This window comes from Numida meleagris, chromosome 2 (genome assembly GCF_002078875.1).
Source record: "Numida meleagris isolate 19003 breed g44 Domestic line chromosome 2, NumMel1.0, whole genome shotgun sequence".
Taxonomy (NCBI): Eukaryota; Metazoa; Chordata; class Aves; order Galliformes; family Numididae; genus Numida; species Numida meleagris.
Window position 1 is genome coordinate 58,837,223 of NC_034410.1, and position 22,561 is coordinate 58,859,783.

The 22,561-nt window shown below is 42.3% G+C and overlaps 1 non-coding gene across 1 annotated transcript; it reads right to left on the minus strand.

The window, feature by feature from the left end:
- Positions 691 to 780, minus strand: TRNAY-GUA. Its single transcript is given in 2 exon segments — positions 691 to 726; positions 744 to 780. It is a non-coding gene; the product is annotated as a tRNA-Tyr (tRNA).

Below are 22,561 nucleotides of genomic sequence, written 5' to 3' on the forward strand. Positions count from 1 at the left end.
ATTTTGGCTTCTGTATGAGTGAGTTCTTAGAATGCGACCTCATTAACCTTGCCCATGGTATTCTTTCATATGCATCTTTTTTACCCATTTCCTTCGCAAGCAGGCCTAAACTTTACAACTCTTTATTGAAATGAGCAGTGCACAGAAATGATAAACCTTCACACAGCACACACAGTGGTATTCACAAAACTCTCATGAGGCTATTGATAGCAGTCACATGTAGTGACTGGCACAAATACCTGGACTTGAAGGATCGTGGAGTTCCTGTCATCATGAAAACATTTTTTCTCCCATCTCTTTTATTCCCCTCTCACTCAAAAACAAAGCAACTGGACCTCCCCCAGTTTCTCACAGCCTGTTTGGCTAAAAGAGGCTCTGCCAGCTCCACGCTGCAGGTCTGCTCTAGAAAACAGGGGTCTGTAGGTGTTGAGCCCCTGAAGAAGAGAATCCCATACAATGTGCAGTGACTGATTAGGTAGACACATGGCAAAGGTCAAAGTGCCATTGATTTAAGAATCAGAAAGCAGGAAACGAAATCCTTGAAAGCGGTAGAAGAAAAAAGTAGAGCAAATCTCTCATGGGACATACAGTGGAGTATGGTTGGAAAGGGCAGCTTCGCCAAGTTGTAAATTCCAGAAGTAAGTGAAAGACAAAAATTATTAAAAAAATGACAACCGCCTCCAAAACCTTTCCTTCGAGCCGGAATTGAACCAGCGACCTAAGGATTTCTTTCTACAGTCAGCCTACAGTCCTCCGCTCTACCAGCTGAGCTATCGAAGGAAGATGAAGGAGTGCCAAGAATGAGTCAAGACGACATCAACAATAGCCTTAGGCTCTAATGGACTTCCATATGCATTGCTTCTCACAACAGCAAAACAGTATCAGAAAAAAAGGGCATAAGTTGAGCCTTCCCTGCAAAACTGGATTTTGGTTATGAAACTGCCAGTTTTCTGCCAAATAGTTCACAGCTCTTGTAAGATTGTTGTTGGTGGTAGCGTTAAGGTTGGAATTCCTGTGATGACCCATATGAAATCTGTCTACTTCTTAACAAAGAAATTTGCCAGCTCTTCTGTGATCTTGCCATATTTCCTAATCTGAGCTAGGAGAACAGAGAGGACTCCTATCCACACAGTTCCCCACAACAGTTCTCCAGCCAAATCCTGTAACAAGTTAGCAAACAAATCAGCTAACACACTTCCCGACAGCCTCCACAGCGAATGCAGAGGAATGAAGGAAAATGATGGAAAGCAACAAACACTGAGGAAATATTTGTCCCACGTGTGAGGTGCTGTCGCAGCTTCTCAGAGGTCTAATCCTGGAACTTGCCAGGTGTCGTGACATTCACATGCACACAAGCAACTTTCAGGTCAGTTGATGATGTGAAGATTTTTCCCATTTTTATGGGAAGAAACAGAAACGCTGGATGCCAGCATGGCAGTATCTGAGCTCAGGGGTCAAATAGATGGTCTCAGAGGGGGGAGGTCTGTGAGATACCCGTATGCGAGAATGTGAGGTTAATCTTCTGCTGGAAAAAAGAATGGCACATCCGATAACATGCATGACCACGGATCAGCAAGCTCCTAAATCTGAGCAGATAGTATAGCCCCGGGGCTTTAATCTTTTCCAGTCAGCAGACCACACAGCATTTTCCAGGGCACTTCAGGATCCCTTCAAGCAAATTTAAGCCTATTGTCATGAGTTCACCTTATCTGAGTTACCTTTCACAGACCCCTTAAAATAATTCACTAGTCCCACCCATGCTTTCAAAGACCCCAAAACTGAAAATCATCGCTCTGTTCAGTTTAACTTTTTGGCACTGTCATCCAGCACTGAGGTACCAAATACAGACTTATGGGGAAGTATCACCATTTCTTTGCTGTCAAAAGTTGTTACCAGGGAAGATAACCCTAAACCACTTGTTCTTTTCTATAAAAAATCAGTGGCAGTTAAGTCAAGATAATAATTCAAATGGAATCAGATAAAAAGTGGATGCTGTTACTATCTATGCATGAACAAATGGGATGCAGAAACCACAGTGCTGCCTTGACAATAAAAAGCACGGGTGATCTGTGAGAGATATTCTTGTAAACTACAAGTGTACCCCCCAGGGCAGGTTTTCAAAGTAGTTGTTCCTAGGAAAAATTAATTAATTTTTTCTTCATTTTTTGAACTTGGTAAGCTTTGAATGCTTAACAGAATTAGATTCTGGTATGGAGTTCATGAAAGATCTCTGATTATTTCGATGCTTTTAACTGATTAAATGAAGATACCAAGCTTTGAGAGTCATGTGAGCAGAGCCCTGAGCTATATAAAGGGAACAGCTCACCTGTTTCATGTGGTGTAGAATAAGATGAAAGGAAAGGATGTAGCTCAAAAGCAGGATGGAGAACAGCCAGAGGTAAAACTACTAATAGCCGGACTGTCCAATTGCACTTGCTAATACTATGTGTTTTGTTAAGCTTAGATTAGTATGTGATGGTCTCCAGTGTTTTGGATACTTGCAAGCTGACTTTCTATCACAACTTTAAAAGGTTTAAAGATGTTTTTCTTCACCAAAAAGTTTTAGAAAATCTGGTCAGTTCCAAGGGACTTCATGGGGCTGTTTTATCTTACTTAAGGTCCGAATACAAGCATTAGATTCAACTCAAAATGAATTTGTGAAGTCTTTGTGCTCTGTTTAAACCTTCGTGGTCTGTGATACAAGTCCCTGTTTGATTGCCGTGGTTTCTGTACCACCAACTAGAGACGAACTTCAGATATCTCAATTTGGAAGTCTCGTGTGACACCTCTGCAACAGAGGAGGATGTTTTGTTAAGTACTACTACTCAGAGCAACTTGAATGGTGTGTCTGAAGCATCAGTGAAACAATCATCTCTGTCCATCTACCTGTTGAAATTCAAGATAGAAATCTCTTTGGGTCAGACTAAGACTAAGGCTTTGTACTTAAAGGCTGAATGGCAGCTGGCACAACAGGCCCTCAACCCTGCCTGATGCCCCCAGGCTCTGTTGTGATGTAAATAATGTGTACAACTCATTGGGCCAGCTTCAGAGACAACTTTAATAACACACAGCGTGAATGAATGCCAAGGGGCAGGAAGGTGGGAATGCAGAAGGAAAGGAACCGGGAGAGTACGAAGGTTTCATATGAAGGAAGTTTGATTGCAGTGGTGGTGTGTGTGGGCCGCATTTCAGGAAACATAGCTTTAGAGGCCGTTACTTACAGCCATCGTTATTTGTTGTGCTCAGAGAACCCGCTTAACACTTCTGATGCTGCACCGTCATCAGTAATAGACATCCAGAGAGAAGTATCCCTCAGGAGTTCAAAACCTAAGCTTTATATGCTTATACTCAAACACATATAGCTTAATTTTGCTACATAATAACCTTATTTTAATGCAAGAGTACTTCCTTTACGGCTAAATTATTTGAACTCAATTCTTTTCGTATGTATGTCCAATTCCATAAGCAATTAAACTGAAGTTTCTGTGGCAGTACTCAGCCATCAGGTTCAGATTGCACAACCCTCTGCAAGCCAACAATTTAGCACCAGCAGCTAGTAGCAATTATACAAGTGCCTGAGAGCTCACCCCATCAGCGGGCATGGAAAGAGACAGCCTGTCTGTAACTGTCACTGTTCTTCAGCGAGTTAAGCATTCGGCCATTCAAGTTAAGCCGAGAAATGCAGCGAGTGGCATTCCTGTCTTCTCTCCCACAAAGGCTTCCAAGTCCTGCACTTCTCCCGGTGAAAGACAAGATTAACAATGTGTGAGCTCGTCTGAGATGATGATCAGGCCAGAAAGTTTTGATAATTGGGTGGCAATTAATCACTATCAGGACATGGCATTATTCAGATACAAGGGACTAGTCCCTAACTACTTGAAATCATAAGTCAGCGGAGAGTCTGACCCCTGTCTAGTCGAGCTGAGTTTCCATTCAATGATTACCACATCCGATGTTTTTTTGTGTAAGCAAAAGCTTAGCTCATCACCAATAGGTTCCCTGTTTAGATCTCATCAAGGTGGCAAGGCAAATGAGGGTATGGATGATGATGGGTGGATACTTTCTGCTTTCCAGACCTGTTTTTTCCCCCATGCGTGCACATACTGCTTTGTGATAGCAGTTGTAACAGTTCTGATCTCACTGGAGGCTTCAGTGTTAGCAAAACCCTGCACTGTCTTGGGGAGGGCAGTGGTACAGAGCAGAAAAGCAGCACTGTCTGTTTGGGGCCCAAGAGAACCCTCCACCTCCTGCACTTCCCTGCAGGACACAGCCCTTCCTTTCCCTTCTTCATCAGGCCCCTCAAACTAGAAAAACCCTAATGAAAACAAAACATGCATGTCATATATAACGAGGAGAAGCTCAACTGCTAGAGAGGAAAGTGTGAAATTACAGTATCAGCGTGAGAGGGAGAGATATGAGTTCTCATTCCCCAGGAGACAATTTGAAAGTGCGTATTTTTTTCCATTCACAAGCCATGTTTAAGGGGCAGCTTTTGGAGCCTGGAAGGATGTACCACAAGAGAAACACAGCAGTTACAAAAGAGGCAAGTATTTCTGCCCTAAACATTTGGCAACCTTTGTTAATACACCAAATTGGTTTGACACGTGCTTGCACAGCCCTGATGAATATGCACGGTTCCCAATATGCTGTTCTCCCGAAACCAATGCTTTTTCTAGACTGAAAAGCAAATCCTTCAGGGGTCCCACAAGAAAGGAAATGTAGTATGCCCTTTTGGCAGCTTGCTTGGATTTCTGCTACACAAGAGAATGTAGGAGTCCTGGGTAAGGAGGAGACCTGTCCATGCTGGGTCTGGCTGCGGCAGGGAATACTGGTTTCTCTCAGTCATGAGAATCTAATTTATTTTTAAAGAGCACTTTAATATGGCATAACAATATCACCACACATCTTGCTCAAGCAAAGAATTTTTCCAATTTATATTCAGTGCCATATAGAGTGGCTATAAAATGAGTTACTGTACCTTAAATTTCCGCCTTGGCTATAGTGGCAGGAAGCTAATTAGACAAACTGACCGTGTCTTCTGGACCCAAATCCACATTACTTGGACACATAAGAATTATCAGCTGTGTGAGAGCTCATGCTTCTAGAGGTGTTTGGACTTAAAGGAGAAATAACAGGTAAGGAGTGAAGAACAATGACCGCTATGGGGCCTAAGCCAGTAAAGAAGCAGTGTTTAAACTCTTTTCCAGCTAAACTTTAACACCTCACAATGTGCCCAAAATATGTTAGAAGCATGACTGAGGCATGAATGCTGGGCTCAGACCACGTGTAAAACTAAGCTCTAAAAGCAGTGTGACTTTTTCAGGTTATTCTTAAATTGCAAAGACCAGTGCATCGGAGCCAAATGCACATAATAATCCTAATGGAGCTGACCGTATTTTTCATTGCCCGTGAAATTACCTGCCTTCCTAACTCTGGTAAGCTTTGCAGGGTGGTGAGAGGCCTGGACCTACCGGGATTCGGCAGATCAGGAAATGAGTTTCAAATTTGGGCTTCACTTCAGCCGCTTTAAGCAGGAACCTTTGGGCAGGTATGAGTGTTTATGATGCCACTTTTGCAGGAATCTGAGAAGCACAGATGCTTGAGAACTACTGCCTTTTTAAAAAAATCATCTGTCCTGTTCCCACTTCCTTAGCAGAAGACAGGCTGCCAACTATGTCCCAGTATTATATAGTCCACTTTTCTGGTATTCCTGCCTCTGCACAAGCAGATGGAGACATGTCAGATATCACTGTGTAACGAAAAGGAACACCATATTTAGTCCCAGGTGGAAACACTTCTCCTGAAAGGGATGAATGAACCTCAAAAAAATAGAATAAACACAACAATAACGGCTGCATCCCCAGGAGCTGCACAGTCCTTGCTTTTTCTTAGATTATGCTCAGCCAAGAACAGGGCACAGCACAAAAAAAGGAGTTGGGCTAAGGGATATTTTTGCTGCTATTTTGTGTGTATTATTTGCATTGCCCTAGTGCTTGGGGACCTCAAACGGGGATTAGTGTCCTATTGAACTAAGCACTGTAAAAACAAACAAAGACAGGTCCCTGCCCCTGAGAACTAATCTTTGGCCACTTCTCTGCAGCTTCTGGCTGGAGCAGGGCATAAGGAAGTGTGTGAGAGCGTACTGCCCGGACCGCATGTAATCTTACTGCTGTAACCCTTGTCCTTCCTTAACCTACTGCCCCCCTTCTGTTTGTTATCCTAATTCATCACCTCCATCTAAGTTTAATTTGTGAATTTCTTGTATGGAAGGCTTTGTGTCTCTTCGTTTGATCTATTTGTTTTTTCATTTTGCATGGTCTTGAGCTTTGAAAAATAATATACAATTGAATACATGAAACAAGACAAATAAAGTTTTACCCTGAGGAAAAGATATACGATATATTTAAATATGCATCTTGAAATATGATTTTGTACCTCTGTAGTGCCTAATGTGTGTTGATGAGCAATATAACTGGTATGGCAACATAAATATAAATAAAGTCTGGTCAACATATATTTACACACCAACTGCTTCCCCAAATGATATCTGGACACAGATTTATCTGCAAAATAATTCCTGCTGGTTAGACATGAAACAAGCTGCTGGTATACTCCATTGTGGCTGATAAATTGCATTTGCAGGATTCTATAAAAATAAAGGAATGTGACAAAGTTGGAGTAATATAGCTCAGCATCTCCAGGGCCTGTACCAAACCATGGGCATTCTCCCATCTCCAATTACTCCTCCAGGCCAGCTTCAGTGCCGACAGCAGGCCATTACTTGGCAAGGGAAGGTGGTCCTGCCTGTTCCTAGGAAAAGAGACTACCTGGGCAGAAGAGTCCGCAAGCCAACAGTGTTGTGGAGCAGGGTCCAACAGTTCTGCCACCGTCCATCCATCCTGAATCTTATGTAACCCATTTGTGCCTTAAATGAGAGAGGTAAAAAGGTATTTGCTTAAAGCAGTCTACTGAAGAACAATAAACAAGGCATGTTAGCTTACGCAGACTGAGCAGCAAGGGTACAGTGTAATGGCACAAATCACTCCTGTTTCCTCTCCCTGCTTCATGGATATCTGCCTGATTGTCAGTGTGAAACGCAGCACTTCTTCCTGCAGGCATATAAAGTCACCTCTATGCCAAAGATGGCACAGTGTACGGTAAGGACAGACTCCAAAAATTGAAGGAGTCCTCTAGATATCGCTCTGCTTCTTTTCACAAGCAGCAGAGAAAGGGGGTGAAGGCTTTTTAAGGCACATCTGGAAAAAAAAAAAAAAAAGGCATGCAAACTTTGGGAACTGAGTCCTTCCCAGGCCTGGTAATTGCAGCCTTTGGATGGAGGGCGGGGAGGAGCCCCTTCACAGCTCAGCAGTCAAGTCTGAGAGCTGCTGGGATTAGAGGAGGAATTTCAAGTGGAAATCATCTGAATGTGTGTGTGCCTGTCTGAAGCTGAACTATGTTGAAAGAAAACAAATGACTTCTTATAGTACCTTTGCAGAGTCTGGTCCTAAAGGGGCAGAAGTAAGCCTCTTTTTTCTTGCCATTGCAAACTTCAGTGGGACAGAAACTTATGTGTTGTTGTTGTTGTTTTTTTCTGTTCTGAAAGTAAAGAATCAGGAAAAATCCACGACAGCAGCAGTATGAATAAATTGGCAAGATCCACTGTAAATAGCTTTGATGCTAAACAACAACAAAATCAGATTGCAGCCATTTTAAGATTTCAGCTTCCTCCTTCACCCCTGCCACTACGCAGGCTTCCTCAACATGTGACAAGAAGAATTGAGAGGGCCGCTTGCCAAGTGCTTCCTGACCCAAATCCTAGAGGTATCCTCCATCTGCAGCAACAGACAGCTCGCTGTGGTCTGCCAGTAGCTTCTGTTTGGTTTTCAGCACCAGCTACCGTAGCTAATGAAAGAAGTTGCAACCACTGAAGACAATGGTCAGACAAGTGTTAGCGGCATTTCTGGGAAGCTCTGAGGAAGACTTCCTTTGCATAGGCCAGAATGCAGAACATTAATAATTGAGGGATGTGTATACCAGCATATTGCTTTAGCAAACGAAGTACATTTGGGTGTTAGGAAAATGGGCAGATCAATCCTGGTGGAGAGGACCTTTTGACAACAGATGAAAGGCAGAGCTAACTGTCCGTGTTCTGTCACAGCACCACACTACCTACACAGCCTTTATCTGTAGGCAATAAATATCATGGCCCAAAGCAGCCAGGCAGTCAGAAACATGTTTCCTATAGGACTCAGCTCCACATCCGTAATGCTCCTCTATGTAAATGTTTGCATGTGGCCCTTCACATCTAAGGTTTGTAGCAATGCATGGTATTTAGCCAAATGCCATTCCCCCAGAGGGCTGCATATTTTTGCTCTTATAATCTCGCATGGAAATTGAAATGGACGTATTTTAACATGGGAAAAGTAAACATGTTTCCTCTCAGCAGAGTGTATGGAAGAAGCCCTTGTGATGACGCTGACAGCAGCCTGAGATTTTACTCTAAGCATTCCTGACTGAGATTTGAAACCACCAAGGAATAAGCTTCCTCACAGAAAAGTAAAACTCAATTTGACACAGGTGCATAGGCACTGTACTGGAGATTGGATCTGCTCAGCCAGACAATGCGGGCAGCATCGGCCTCATCAGCAACACACCACCATTTTGTTCTTCATCAGGCCTCCCTATTTGATGTAACAAACTCCTATTTACCTACAATGTAAATACGCTGTACTTAAAATGCTTGTCTGTAATAAACCGTTCTCCCCTTTGAGGATCTATTAGGCCCAACATGAATTGAGCCTAAAAACCTGTTTAGAGCTTTTGGAGAATTCTTTGGATTTCCAGCTTCACATTTCAGTTACTGCAGTGTTTGTGTTAAGATGCCTGTCTGAGATCTGCCCCGCAGGATTCAGAACAAGAAAAATGTTCCTTTTGTATTGAACACCACCAGTAGGTATTTAGCTGTTTTTTTGTGTATTATGACAGTACCATCTGGCATTCATCTGCTGGGTACCTCAAGAGAATGTCCCCTTCCTACTTGCCTGTATGATGCCGGCCAAAATGATAGAGTACACCAACGCTGACTTCCTGTAATACAGTCTCTTGGATTATCCTGAATAAGACAATAGTTCTTTTATGTTCTTAACTTTGCATCTCACATGTTCTCTTGCCTGCATGGAAAACAGGGTCATAAGAGATTCTTATGGGTCAGACACCAACTAATGTGAAGCCAGGGATAACGCTGGCAAACTCAGTAATAACAATCTACAAGGCTAGCTGGAGATATGTATACCCAAGGAAATATGAAATAGAAATAGTAATTTGCCCAGTTAGGTTTGTTATGTTCCAGTGAAACACTTTGTACAGTGGAAGGATAAACAAACCATCGCACTTAGAAGCCACGGTCGACCTGCTGTCTCAGCAACTCATGTCCATCAGCCATCACCAGAGAGGCCAAAGGGACTGTCTGTTTGGGTTTCTCTTGTCCTCTCAGTCTCATTTATCTCGTTAATTCCAAGATCTCCATTTCTTTCTTGAAAGAACTATAAAGGAAGTTTGGCTTAGTCACTCCCCTTTCCCCAGTTATTTGATTACATTAAAGCAAACAAACAAGAACTGCAGTGCAGCTCTTACACTAGACCAGTTCAGACAGACTAGCTGAGCTCTGAGTAACGTCTTAGAACTATTTTCTTCTCAGCTCCTTCCTGAAACGGCAGCTCCTCCATCCCTTTCAGGATATATACTTTAATACTCCCAACCTGCTTCTTGCACACAGCCTTTTCAAGAGAAACAAGCCAGTCTCGAGCAATTAAGACCTATAGATCTCCCTTCACTTCCTTCAAAGCCATTGTGGAGGTGCAGCTGAAACCCATTAAATTCAATTGAGCCCAAATGGCCCATAAGTCATATGGAAACTTCCTCTGGGCTTTTAACAAAGAGCCTTGCTTTAAATTCCAAATTACAAACAAATTCAGTCTGTTCAGCTTTCACATAAAGCATAAAAATTAAAGAAAACATACAGAGGAAAAGTTGCATCAAATCACAGGGAGCATTATAAGAAAGCACAACCAGTTACTCTTGCTCTGAAGTTACATTCTTCAGTTAGAAATGCCATATTAAGTCATGACGATATTTTTTTTCAGCATGGAATGCAAGCATGCTTTATTCAGTATATCACAAAGTCAAGCTGGCAGCATTCACCACCCCATTTTCTCTTCTGACTTTTCCCCGCAGAGGCTAAAAATGATTTATATTCCCACATATACAAACTATACATGTATATAGATACTGTATTAACAGAGAAGAAGAAGAATATTTTTTTACAAATATATTAACAGTAGGAGGAGGGCTAAGGAGAATCTCTGTCCTTTACTGGATGCAGTGGGAAACACGACCACTGAGGATAAGGAAAAGGCTGAGGTTCTCAATGCCTTCTTCACATCTGTTTTTAAAAGTCAGACCACTTATCCTCAGGGTACTCTACCCCCTGACCTGGAAGTCTGGGATGGGGAGCAGAATAAAAGCCCATGATTCAGAGGGAAACAGTTAGGGACCTGCTGCTCCACCTGGACTGTCACAAGTCCACAGGGCCAGATGGCATCCACTTGGGTATGCTGAGGGAGCTGGCAAAGGTGATTGACAAGCAACTTCCTGCCATCTATCAGTGTTCTCCTGGAGAAGCTGGCAGCCCATGGCTTGGACAGATACACTCTTTGCTGGGTAAAGAACTGGCTGGGCCCAGAGAGTAGTGGTGAATTAAATCCAGCTGGTGACAAGTCACAAGTGGTATTCCCCAGGAGTTGGTATTGGGGCCTATCCTGTTTAATATCTTTATTGATGACCTGGACGAGGGAACTGAGTGCACCCTCAGAAAGTTTGCAGATGACACCAAGTTGGCAGGAAGTGTTGATCTGCCTGAGGGTAGGAAGGCCCTACAGAGTGATCTGGACAGGCTGGATAGCTGGGATGAGGCCAATGGGATAAAGTTCAACAAGACCAAGTGCTGGGTCCCACGTTCTGGCCACAACAACTCCAGGCAATGCTGCAGGCTTGGGGCAGAGTGGCTGGAAGACTGTGTGGAGGAAATGGACCTGGGTGTGCTGGTCAATGCTTGGCTGAACATGAGCCAGCAGTGTGCCCAGGTGGCCAAGAAGGCCAATGGCATCCTGACTTATATCAGAAATAGAGTTGCCAACAGGAGAAGGGAAGTTATCGTCCCTCTGTACTCAGCCCTAGTGAGGCTGCACTTCGAGTACTGTGTTCAGTTTTGAGCCCCTCACTATAAGAAAGACATTGAGGCCCTGGAGTGTGTCCAGAGAAGGGCAGCGAAGCTGGTGTGGGGTCTGGAGCACAGGCCTTATGAGGAGCGGCTGAGGGAGCTGGGATTGTTCAGTCTGAAGAAGAGGAGGCTCAGGGGAGACCTTATTGCTCTCTACAGCTCCCTCAAGGGAGGATGTGGCAAGATGGGTGTCTGCCTCTTCTCCCACGTAACTAGTGATAGGATGAGAGGGAATTGCCTCAAGTTGCACCAGAGGAGATTCAGGAAGGATATTAGGAAAAATTTCATCTCCAAAAGAGTGGACAGGCGCTGTAATGAGCTGCCCAGGCAGGTGGTTGAGTCACTGTCCCTGGAGATGTTCGAGAAACCCGTAGATGTGGTACTCAGGAACATGGTTTAGTGGACAATATTGGTGGTAGGTGAATTATTGAACTAGATGATCTTAGAGGTCTTTTCCAACCTTGGTGATTCTACAATTCTATACAGTTTTATTATCTCAGGTTTGTTAATAATAAGTAGATAATAAATTTTTGTATACTATATATACACATTTAGTATTAAGTATTGGTTTATTGTGTGGTTTTTTTTTTTTATCAAGTTGGCATATTTTTAGTGGGGCTTTATATTGGAGCTCTCAATCTGCCTAATATTAGGGATCAATATATGTTCTTCAAGAACATAAGTCAGCTGAACACCAAAGAAATCCAAGCAGAAACAACACTTGAAAATTATACAGTGAAATTGTTTCATAATAGATCTTTATTCAGACTCCCCATGGGACTGGCATGATGTAAAAGCCTCAGAAAATCCTCTATTTGAGGGTTAATTTCACCCTAAAGTCTCTGGGAATAACTAGAAGCCCAAACCATTATGATTTTGTATCAATTAATATTTTTTACACTCTTTTTAATAAGAACTTGATGAAAAATATCCTCCTCTACGCATTCTATTTGGCACCCAAGTAAGGAGCCATTAGAAGTATCCCAGACTTTTGTTAAAAGTGCAACAGAGTCATTTTTTCTAAAGATAGCAGGTTAGAGAGGCAGACGTGCATTCCCAAGGTTCATCAAGAAGAACAAAAGCAGCACACGTCCTGGGAGGTTGCTCAGGGCCTTGCCAAGCACCACAGCTTGGTTCCTGCATGGATCCAGTACCACAGCCATGCCAGTGTGACATCCTTCAGAGGCAGAGCAGTGGGGTATCACCATCTGCTGCCAGACCTTGTGCCACCAGTACAGCACTGCTTCAGCTCACTGAGCCACCAGAGACACAACGCAGCACAAGAAGCAAACCCTTCTCTGCCAGCTCACGTGTAACGGGCAAAGGAAGCAGGACTAGGAGGCCATGAACAGGCAGAAGAGAAGCAGGTCTGAATTTTGGCAGCAGCAAGCAATTAGTGGCTCATCTGTTTCATGTACCCACACTCTGAAAGACATTAGGTTTGGTAAACTAGCAAAAGGAAAGGACACCTGAAATGTGTTAGCCTGCATCTAAGCAAAAAGCAAAAAAATAAAAAAAAATCCAAGCATGGGTGAGGTCAGCATAGTATATTAACAGCTTGAAGCTAGTTCTATTCCTTTCTCGATGTATTCTGAAACTCACTGGTATTTGGACCTCGCTCCTGGGAAAACACTGACAGAATTTCTGAGTCCATGACTGAGGTCTGGGGGCTGAAACAATTAATTTCACATCAATGAATGAAGTAACACCTACTAGTGTTTAATTTAAAAGGAAAAAATACTAAAGGGAAAAAAAGAAAGGATGCTGAAATACCTGTCTGGAAGAAGTATGTTTTCTGCTTTGTTTGGTTGGTTTTGGAATTTTCCTGAATTACAGCCACCATAGGAACACAGTAAATCCGAAGAAGTGTAGACAGGACACTTTGAATTTCAAATAACAGGGAGAGGGGAATCGTTTTTTCTCCTCAGGTTCCCCTCTGCCAGGCAACAGTGAATTCAGGCTGTCTGAGAAGCCAGGCATGCTGAAGTCACCCCTTCTGGTGGACAAAGTTACCTGAGGACACATTCATCCCCATCTCTGCAATACATTTTCCCTAGGCTTCACAACTTTGAAAACAGCAAGAATTAAAGTAATAATAAAACCCTCCTAAAAACATGAGGCTGCATGCTAGTCCTGTAAAAGAAAATACTCTATTGCAATCGAATCGGTGTCATTTAAGGGGAGAGATTAGGAACGCTGGCATGCCCACAGCACACAACACATCACCAACCACATGCAGCTACCCCGGTGGAGTCAGCACGTGTCTGTCTTGAGCCCATGCTGATCCCATTTGTCTTGGGCTGACCCAGATACAGGAAAATACCGGCACCAGCCCCTGTCAGGATACTTCTGTTGACAAGCTAAGTCACAAACGCTTTACAAACCACATTATTCCTGAGCAAAAGCCCTGACTTCTAATTTGAAAAAGGATTTAGAAGTGGTTGTGATTCACGGGGATTTATGGATGTTTCACAGGGAGTTTCAAGCGCCTAGACTCTCTTCCCACAACTCCCAGGAAATGCAGTTAGAAATCTCCCACAGGTCATTAATCTGGCGACGGTGCAGGAGGGTGACTTGTTGGCCAGGGAAGTGCAGGACTCCTACGGTAGGACCTAAAGCTGTCCCAAAACCAGGGGACCAGTCTGAAAATGCAGCAGTACCCAGCTGGCATTGCCTTGCTCCATGATTCACTGCTCCATTCCCCACTGCGGGCATGACCAGTGTTGCCTTGTGCAAGTCACACATAGCTTTGTTTTCTCTACGCTGCTAATTCATAGAGAGCCTGCAGAACTGGAGGCCAATGGAACAAACTGGGTGTGGGGGCACACACTGCTTCCTTTAGGAATGAGCATTAGGCAATTTCTTAAGCCAAAAGCACTCTGAGGACACCATCACATTTAACCTAAGAACTGTTTTGCATTAATCCCGATTTAGCCACTGAGATTTTCAGCTCTGGCTGGTTCCAGCGAGTAATGGACTGAAAAGCCCTGGGTGAGGCTTTCCCCCTCACCTCCCTCACACAGGATTCACTTCCAAGAGCCTTTTAAATGTCAGTCCTTGAGCAATGGGTTTAATACACAGGAGCTGGTTGCCTTGCACAATTGGAAGGGGGAACCTTCTGCTTTTTGCTTTCCAGCTGATTTTACTGTTTTATTCGCCACAAATGTTGCCTTTAGTGATAAAGCTAAAAAACCACACCCTTGCTCATTATCCCAACAATATTTAATTCTGACAATATGTTCGGTATATTTCATGAAAAGTGCAACCCAGTGACTAATGAGGTATTTGCACGTAAGGGCCATATACAGTAAATGGAGGGCAATAAAAGTAAAGGAAGACCGTGAACTGATCAGCCAGCTGTTAAAGTGATGCAGAGTGTGTCTTTTTATATGCACCGTATTTTAACCAGATGCTGACTAGAACTGGCTCCTTCAGCAAAGCTTCACCTTAAAAAAAGATAGGTCTCCCTTTATTATTCCATGTTAGCTCCTTACTTTTCAAATACCGATGAGAAGTTCACCTACCTAGTGTCTCCCTGCTTCCCCCCATCATTTAAGGAGAGCACTGTTTTGATTTTGTGTGTATGATTTTGTCTGCTCCAGCGCTAAGCATCCTATCAGCATATGACCAAATAGCAAAGCTGACATTTTTGCCATGATTATCCATGAAATGTGTTTCCCTCCTCTGATTTACAAGAGCCCTATTCATGAGAAATGATTAACAGCTCACTAGCACTGCCAAAAAGCACATAAATCTAGACATCCTCTATGCTGCTGACATGCTGCTCATCTCGTAGATATGTTCAGATCTCTCTCCCTCTTTTCTGCTTTCAGTGTCTGATCCCCAATGGGCAAACGCTTGTGCTGATTAGGCAGTGCAGTTGCTGACTGGGACAATCTCAGGCTTACATTACGGATGGCACCCAATTAGAGGTTGCAGAGAGCAGCGTCCTTCCTAGCTTGTACTATATGAGCATGATTATGTCTTAAATCCCCTCTAAATTAACAGGCAGCATCACCAATGCACCTGTCTCAACTTACTGGTGTAAGAAACTGGCCCCACTGCCAAATTTTCGCTATTCAGTCAATCTCCCAGACTGCAGACTAACAGAACTGAGAAGAGGCTGAGCTGCATAAGAACATTCACCTGACTCAGTTCATGCTGAACTTACTCAGCAAAGTTTCAGACACTTGGCAGTGAGCATGCCTTTAAGTGCCCCACACAAACGTGATAAATTTAAACCAGCACTGTCTGAGCTGGAGCCTATGACATCACTCTCCACCTCCCCACGCTCTGGTCTAATAAAAGTTATTTCACAGTTCTTGAACATCCTTCTTCTGAAGATCATAAAGTGTTTTGCAGTTACTAAAGAACAGATCATACCAAGCCTACCCATTTTGTTCCATAATTTCAACGAGGCTGCTGGCACGGTAAGAAAAAAAAATAAGTGTCTCATCATGCCTGGGATGTGAAGAGAATATCAAGGTTGCAGTGCTTTCCCTATGTGTATTCATTATGACACAAGGCTTTAATTGTATGATCATGCTCTACTTTACAAATGATATGGGGTACAACACGCCTTTTCTTTGCTAACTTTGACACAGACGGGTTACAGCTTGCCACCTTGTTTCATTCCTGCAGGCAATCTGTAACGTTCACTGTTATTTCAATACAGTGCTTTTTTTCTTTAAAATATTGCCATTAGACCTCAGAATCACACACAATTCTTGCGGATCTCTCTGGAAACCCCAGCTATTCCTAAAACATAATGTTTTGGAACCTGTAACAATACATATATATATAATACATATATATGTCTCAATATTATTATTAATAAAATTATAAAAGAGCACTGTTTTCTCCATGTGACTTTGGATAATATTCTTAGCATTCATGTTCTGCTCATTTTTTCCCTTTTTTATTGCCTTCTGATTAATTACAGGCCAGGCTTATAAGCAGCACAAACTTTTGAGTGCACCCTCACAGAACTTTGCTAGATTGTGCCTTTGCAATAGGTGCTGTTTGCAGCTGAGTTATTGGGATTTATTACAGCACAAACTATGTAGGCCACTCTGAAAGTAATTGCTCCTATTTATTTTACATGGAAACTACAACATATATAAAGAGCACAAAAGCACTGTTTGATAGAGTAAATTCTCAGTGACAAAATACTATTTTCCAGCATAGTCACCACCACTAGCTATGCATTTTCACCAGCAACGAACAAGAGCCTGCAGGCCACGCTTGTAAAAATCTGCATTGCCATCCAGAACATGGCATGTCTTTCACATCACTGTTGCCACTGCTGAAACGCACCACTCACCACCTCAGTGTGCTCACATCCACTGCTTGGTCTCCAGAAATGTTCAGCAAGTGTTGATGAATGTCAATGGGTGCCATTTTTTCCGCATGCAGGAATTCCATTCTACACCTTTACTTCATATGCACTTCCATGCCTGATGCCATTTTATCAGACTGCCTCTGCTGCACAGCAACAAAATGTATCAGAATACTGGCAGGAAGGTTCAAACTCTACTGCCATGTTACCAACATCTGCCTCTGACATTGTGGGCCAACATAATAAGATACAAGGCATTACTTTTGAAACAGTCCTCATAGTTCTCAGGTAAACACCCAGAAGGGATTGTATCAATGTAAAGGGATATCTTGCCTAGTTGGATGCTCTTTCAAGGTGTGCATGCTATTCTATTCATCACATACCTTAACTTTGAGCTTTCTATTAATTTTGCTATGTAACAGATAAGCCTTTTTAGAACAGCACTGAACTGTTAAAGAGTGAAGAGTAGCCTATGTATGCAATTCTAATTTCTGTGCCAAGGATAAGAAAGTTGCTTCTCTGGCAACTTCTATCACAAATTCTTTCAGAAATGGAATATTTCATTATTGTTTCTTGCCATGAATTGATGCCCAGATATTCATTCTACGTAGCTGTATAGGTAACATTAGCCCTAGCTTATATCCATTAGAAAGAAGAATCTGATGTGAACAGGTACCTACTGTGGTCATATTTTCTACAATGCTGTTTGGAAAGTATATAAGCACACGAAGTAAAAACCAAACTGTAACAGCCACTTTCACTGATGATCACGCTCAGGCCTCCTTGTCCAGTGAGTCATAAGCTTCAAAGGGCTTCATTATCTGCATCCTCATAAACCATGCTCACAGCTTGTTACCTTACTTATTTCTTCTGCTCGCACCAAACACTGCATTTAGAATGACTGTCTCAGGCTGCATGGCCTAATTCTGCTCAGCCTTTGCTTGATTACTGCCTTCCTACAAGCAGCTAAAAACGTGCAGATATTCCTATCACTCAGCATGAAGGAAAGCTGAGTTTAGAACATGTAGTGTCTTTGCCCATGCCCACAACTTTCTACAGATGTAAGAATGACCGGACTTCAGCCAAATATAGGATATCCCAAGTTGGAAGGGACCCACAAGGATCATGGTGTCCAACTCCTGGTTTTCTGCAGGACTACCCAAAACTCAAACCCTTTGCCTGAAAGTGTTGTCCAAACACTCCTTGAACTCCAGCATTTTGGGGCCACGACCACTGCCCTGGGGAGCCTGTTCCAGGGCCCAACCACCCCCCCACCCTCTGGTGAAGAATCTTTTCCTAAAATCCAATCCATAAGAACAGGCATGGTGAAATATCTGTGTATTTTCCATCAACAACACCTTCCAGTATAAAAAACCTAATTCTAAAACAAGAGCTACATGCAAAGTAGTAGAGAATTCCATAACACAACACAAATTTGTTGATTGCTACCCTGAGAGCAAAAGGACATTTTTTTAACAGTAAGTTACAAATAATGAATGATTTTTGTCACTCTCATTCCGGTAATGTGTGTGAAGTGAAGTAGTTAGGACAAGGTGCTAATTTTATCGTCTTCCAAATGGCAGAATCAAGGCAAAAGGACATCATGTTGCAACCCTGTCTACTGTCTACTCACCTCTCAGCTTTTCAAATAATATAACTACTTGGTTTTCCTTCATGACTGTGCTGAATATAAACTAGAATCGGACAGGTCACATCAACAAGAAAAAATATCAACACATATTCCACACATTTTTACCAGTCTCAGCCATTTCACTGGGAGCACAACATACCAATTTTTTTCTTACGTAACACCACTTCTCAGTGCACGTAGAAAACATTACCAGGGTTGACTCCACTATCTAATAAGAAATCTTCCAACAGCTCATCTTCACTACGTTTCATAATTACATGACATCAGCAGTCCTCACTCAGCAGTTCTATATGAGACTTCTTGGTAGCCACTGTTTATCACACTTCTTTTATGTTCATTCTTATTTCACCATAAGCAATAATCCTAATAGTTTTTAGACATTTTTTTCCCAAGATGATGCTTGTTGCTTTCAAGACTCTTATTCAAAGAAACATAGAAAAGAATAAATGACATTTGGAGTATTTTATTACAGCTATAACCTCAAAGGTAGGAGGACAGAGAGAGAAGTTTAAAATAACTTTCTCTTCTCATGTCCACACAAGCATACTGTCAAATTACATATTTGTGTTCTGGTGGTAGATGATTAATTTACAAGGTCTCTTCTGTCTGTCTTTGTTTGTCTGTCTGTCTGTCTTTTCTCTTTCTCAAGGCTTGGGCTATTTCAAGAACTGTTCAACACTGGCTTATTCTATGGCTCACAAATGCACAATTTAACCAAAGGATGCCCAAAAGAATGATGGGCACAAATTAGCACTCAACTTGACCTTGTACTCCTTTGGCACTTGCTGTACTTTCATAGACACCAGTATGGCTGGAACAACTCCTGGGGAGTAAGTAGCAGGGGGAGGTGGTGGGAGCAGGGAAGAAAATTATTTTCACAGATCACTTGCCCTAGTTTTCCAAGCTTGATTCCTATTTATTTACAAAAACAAACACAAAACACCCTCTGAATCCAGATTACTGACATTAAGACTCAAGATGCATTGAAGTTTTATATGGTACTGTGAATCTTATGCGTGCTGCTTTGGCCATTTTTAAACCAAAAGAGCAATCTCTTTACCTGAAGTTCATGATGACATTTTGGCAGTAAAGAAATTAATGGTTATAAGTACCCAGTAAGACTTGAAATGTAGGAAACAACCATCTCTATCCCTGCTATCATTTTTCATGAGCATGCATTTAAGTCTCAAACACTTAATGGGAGCAGTGTACACTCCTGTCTGCTTGGAATATCTAGAAGACACCAAATAAAACTCTCCAAAATCATGTCAAGATTTATCATTTTTCTTTAACATCATCTTGACTCTTATGCAGCTTGATATAAGAGAAAAAATTTAAGAATAATCTAACATTATTCCTAAGCTATAAGACCTCCACATGACCTAAACTCTATGTTCTTTTCTTAAATAAAAACAAACCAAAAAAAGAGCTTTCTGAATAAATTAATCCTGATTAGGTAAGGAAAGCAAAAGTTGGGAGGTTCTGGCATCAGCAGAATCAAAGCACATTCCATTACTTAGCTAATATGAGCAATTTTGTTAAACAAACTATACCTTTGTTCTGTAAATTTTGAAGTTAGCCTTTGGACAGATGTTCCCTGCTGGATGCAGACTGCCAGCGGAAGGTTACAGCCCCAGCTGTTGATCATCACTTCTTTGCAGAGGTTGCTGCTCCCTCACACTTGTTGGCAGAGCTTGCTCAGAGAAATGCTCCCCAGGCCACTTGAGGTTAGAATGCGTGGTGTTACTATTTTGACAGTTTAAGCTAACTAGCACAGCTGCTGAAAGAGTTCATACTTGCCTATACCTTGAAAGTTCCAGTGTTCACAAGGCTGCAGGTTTTCACAATTTCTTGCCAGAGCAGAAACTTTTCTCACCTTTCTGTGTCACCAGAGATCAAATCCTAAATACTCCTCTTAAATATTTAGCTTTAAATGCCTCCTAATTAAAACACTGGCAATTGTGTTAAATGTACTGGCTTTCTGATGAAGCTGAGATTAAGATCCTTGAATATACTCAACTAATGAATTATAGCCCTATTTCAATCAGAACGTTCTGCTTTGATCAGCTTTCAGATCACTTTTCCACCAAGCTCACAATCCTAGAAACAAAAATTAAGTGCAAGGGCACCTTGCAATACTGCGTGACACATCCAAGGATACAGCATGCAAAAAACGCAGCCCAGATCCAATGATGCTGGGAGGCACCAGGCTATGGACAGAATGCAGTACTTTAGACACTGGCCTGATGTGAAAAATGTGGACAAGCTCCTCACCTCTCTCTTCTTTTGGCGGAGTTCTTTGAATCTAAGCAAAAACTGCTATGTGTTTGTTATAATTGTTATTCACAATATAGATCTTCTATCCCTTAGCAAGTTAGAATAAAAAAAGAAAATACATCATACAAATATTTAATCAGCAGTAATTAGTATTTAAATGGTTCTGACTTTAGAATAATGCAAGGTTTATTTTCTCACTCTTTTGTAAGTAATATGCATTCATAAGCAAATTCCAGTATATCTCCAATTAGAGGATGCATTGAATTTACAACTGTTTTCTGAGGGAGTATGTTTCTCTTGGCAGGATATTGATTGAGTTGCCTAAAATGTCATTCACAGCAGGCTACTTATGTGATGACGCTTCTATCCAAGTGAAATTGCTATGTCTAACACCTTTTTCCTTGTCAAGGAAAAACACAGTTTTGCAGACAAAACAGGAAGTTATCCAAGGGTTTAAGAAAAGAATTTGCTGTTTCTTTTTTTCAGTGTAGAACTACCTTATTTTCATGTGTTTCTCTCCACTATAGCTTGAGCTATAGATAATACTAAGTAGCAAATCACAATAGCTGCTCTGAAAGTCATAGAATAATAGAATCACCAAGGTTGGAAAAGACCTCTAAGTCCATCCAATCCAACCATCCACCCATCACAAATATTTCCCACTAAACCATGTCCCTCAGTACAACATCTAAACGTATCTTGAACACCTCCAGGGACAGTGACTCAACCACATCCCTGGGCAGCCCATTCCAGTGCCTGACCACTATCTCAGAGAAAAAAAATTTCCTAAAATCCAGCCTGAATCTCCCTACCCCCAGGCAGATCAACACTTCCTGACACCTTGCTGTCATCTGCAAACTTTCTGAGGGTGCACTCAATGCCCTTGTCCAGGTCATCAATAAAGATATTGAACAGGACAGGCCTATACAGATCCCTGGGAAACACCACTAGTGACTGATGGCCAGCTGGATTTGACTCCATTCACCACCACTCTCTGGGGCCGGCCATTCGGCCAGTTCTTCACCCAGCAAAGAGCGTATCTGTCCAAGCCATGGGCTGCCAACTTCTCCAGGGGAATACCATGGGAGACAGTGTCAAAAGCTTTGCTGAAGTCTAGGTAGACTACATCAACAGCCTTTCCCTCATCCACCAGGTGGGTCACTAGGTCATAGATGGAGATCAGGTTGGCCAAAGTAATGCCTTCTGTTTTATTATGTGGGCCCACGATGTCAGGCTGTTGTTTGTGGTATGGCAGCAGATGTTGAACCTTCCTGCCGATATCCCATTACAATTTGTTGCCATGTGACAGATGGCAGCTGAGAAGCAGCCTGACAAAATAGCATTTAACACAGAAGAGTGCATGAAGCAAAGGTGTGGAATGGAATTCCTCCAAGAGGAAAAAAAATGGCACCCTTTGACATTCATTGACACTTGGTGAGCATTTATTGAGACTAACAGGGGATGTGAGCACAGTAAGGTGCTGAGTGGTGCACTTCAGTAGTGGCAACAGCAACTTGAAAGACAAACCACATTTTCACAGCCATGTACAGCTGTTACACCATGAAATGAAGAGTGTCTCAATCAGCTCATTCAAGTGAATCGGTGGACTACAACCAGGGAACTGCGGATGGAGCTGAATATCAGCTTCAATGTGTTGGAAATGATAGTGGCAACATTGGAATATTGCAAAATTTTTGCCAGGTGTGTCCCATGAATGCTCACACAGGAAGAGAAACAACATGGTTTCTAAGTTTGTCAGGACCTACTGAACCAATACAAGGCTGAAAGTGACAGTTTCCTGGTGACAAGAGGTGGGGTCGCCACTATGAGCAAGAGTCAAAGCAGCAGCCTACGGAGTGGCAGCATGTGAATTCCCCATTGATGAAAAAATTCAAGACGCAGCCCTCAGCGGGTAAAGTGCTGCACGCTGTCTTTTCGGATAGGAAAAGGGTGATTCTTCTGGTTTTCTTGGAAACCTGACAGATCATCAACTCTGACCACTACATCACAATACTGA